The following is a 2,861-nucleotide window of genomic DNA, read 5'->3' as shown; positions in this document are numbered from 1 at the left end:
TAGTAATCATTTGAGAATTATTTATACAATTCTTTCTATTGGATTTCTAGGTAGGAGTGTATATATTATAGATCAGTTAGTAAATATTAGCCACCCTAAAATTATACTTTCTTGGTACAAGTCCTGTGTCTACCATTTCCTAGCGGGATGGTGATTATTAGCTAGATCATTCTGCTCAGATTGTAACCATGCCTAATCCATATTTTCCAAACTGTTAAATGCCTTTCCACTACTCCATATACTATTTTATGTTTGACATAATATTTCGTTATATTATTTACTTCAAACGTTAGTCATTTCAGTAAATTACCTACAATGACATATCTTGTCATTGTAACTAACATACAAAATACTAAGTCCTAGGGATACCAAGTGCCTATTTTTACAATATCACTTCCACTGAGACACTGGACACCCAGGGTCACTCACCATCATGGATGTAATTGGAATTGTTTGTTCTAAGTGCTTTATTATTTCCTATTTTAATTCTCGTAATAACAACATGACACTTGTTTTTCTTTCACAGATGGGGACTCAGAGGTTCAGGGAAGTTAAAGGTCTTTCTCAAATCACAAAGCTCTTATGTGTTCAAAGCAGAATGTGAAATCTGGTACTTCTGCTCCAGAGCGCACTTGTTTATCCAGGGGGAGTACGACATTTCCCTGACAGAAAAGCTGTAAAACCCAGGTTGATAATCCCAGTGAAAGTTGGTTTGCCTTTTTTTTGCCTTTTTCCTCTTTAATGTGAACATATTTTGCCACCTATTTTCAAAAATGCTTCCTTGTATATCATACTTTTATGTTACATGGCATGTTTGTGTTTTTCTTTTAAGAAAGAGTTAAGTAAATTTTTCTTGTAAGAAAGATTTTAAAAGAAAATCTTTCTTTTAAGATTTAAGTAGCTCATCTAAATTGTCTATAAGAATAAATAAAAATAAAGTTTTATCCCATGGATAAGCAAATAATTTCCTATTTTTCCAAAAATATATGTTATATACCTATACATTTACTTACAGTATATATAAGTATATAATATACATATACTTACACATATTACTTATAAATTTTAGTTTTCTTTCAAAGCTTTTTTGTTTTAATTTGAAATGGGATCTAAATAGACTCGGTCCTATTAAAGCTCGTTTCAATACCTATTCCTCCCTCTTACTTCAAGACTTTCTTAGAAAACATAAAATTAAAATTTTTGGAGCTATCTGCTAAACTTTGTCTTTGAAATACTTTCAGTTTCCCAGTCATTGTACAAGAGAGGAAAAGTTTCTCATAATTTTAAACTAAAATCCACGGTTTGTGAGTTGTCTTGCATGAATTAGCTCCCATATGTTGTAAGTGTGGAAAAATAAATTGCAGATTTTTAAGTCACCTACAGAACTTTAGGGATAAAAGAGCCCATCTTCTCTGTCTACCTTTTTCCTGGGCCCCATGCTCAGCTCAGCATTTCAGACAAATGAGAATCTATCCGTGTGTAAAAGTTTCCAGAGCAGATTTCTTAATGTTCCCTAAAATGGTTTCACTCTTGCTTTTAGCAGCTTCTCCTTCTGGCTAAGTTGCCGCTGCAGTGAAGCCTGCTTCTGTTCCGTGCCCCTCTGTGGAGATGAAGAACAGCTGGCCGCTATCTTCTGTGGAAAGACTTTAGAAACTCTGGGCTGCAGTAATTAAAACACTTATTTGCCTTGGACTCCCATTTTCCAGGAATGTTTTGAACTTTTCATATGTTTTTAAGGGTTCCGGGATGCTTCCTGAGTTCTGGAACACTTCTTTCTAATGAACCCCACATCTCTCCATATGAGATATTGCCTGAGCAGCTCAGAGTGATGAAAGGGGAGTTCTGTCTAACCCTGGCATATAATTACCTTATTTCTTCAAACATTGCTATCAGACACATGAGTTGTCCGGGTAGGTACACACATATAAATTTCTTCTTCTGGTCTGAAAATAAAGGGAAATGAAACAAACTACTGAAGAGTATTCTTCTCATTATTATAATTATTTTTTAGACAGAGCCTAACTCAGTGCCCTGGGTAGAGTATGTAAAGTCACAGATAACAGCAACCTCAAACTCCTGGGCTCAAGCGATCCTCCTGCCTCAGCCTCCCAAGTAGCTGGAACTACAGGTGGCTGCCACATGCCCACCTACTTTTTCTATTTTTAGTAGAGACAGGGTCTTACTCTTGCTCAGGCTGGTCTCAAACTCCCAAACTCAAGGAATTCACCTGCCTCAGCCTCCCTTAGTGCTGGGATTACAGGCATGAGCCACCACGTGTGGTCCAATAAGTATTATGTTGTAACTTGGTAGACTTTTCACTTTTCATAATGGGAGCAAAATCTACACTTTCCCACAAGTCTTCCAGAGACCAGCACAGTGGTCCTGAATGCTGCTTCTTTCTGCATTCCATTTCTCAATTGCTCAAATCAAAAACATGGAGGCATTTTCCCCCTCTTTCTCCTTACATCCAATTCATTGGGAAATTTGTTCCCAATGGTACTCGAAAATGCATCTGTCCACAGGCTACCTAATGGTTTGAGTCAACATCATCTCTTCTCTGGTTTATTAATCGACCATATCATTCCAATCTATTTTCAATAGAGCAATTAGATAATTAAAAGATAAGTATGGTAGCTCTCCACCCGTAACACACTGGTTGCAGTGCCAGACTTATACACCGAAGCTGGTGGTTTTACCCGGCCCAGGCCAGCTAAACAACAGTGACAACTGCAACAAAAAATAGCCGGGCATTGTGGCAGGCATCTGGAGTCCCAGCTGCTTGGGAGGCTGAGGCAAGAGAATTACTTGAGCCCAAGAGTTTGAGGTTGCTGTGAGCTGTGATGCCACCACTCTATACCAGG

This window comes from Otolemur garnettii, unplaced genomic scaffold, assembly GCF_000181295.1.
Source record: "Otolemur garnettii isolate 467f Iridium unplaced genomic scaffold, OtoGar3 scaffold00061, whole genome shotgun sequence".
In the NCBI taxonomy this organism is placed as follows: Eukaryota; Metazoa; Chordata; class Mammalia; order Primates; family Galagidae; genus Otolemur; species Otolemur garnettii.
Note: the sequence above shows the minus strand (reverse complement) of the source record.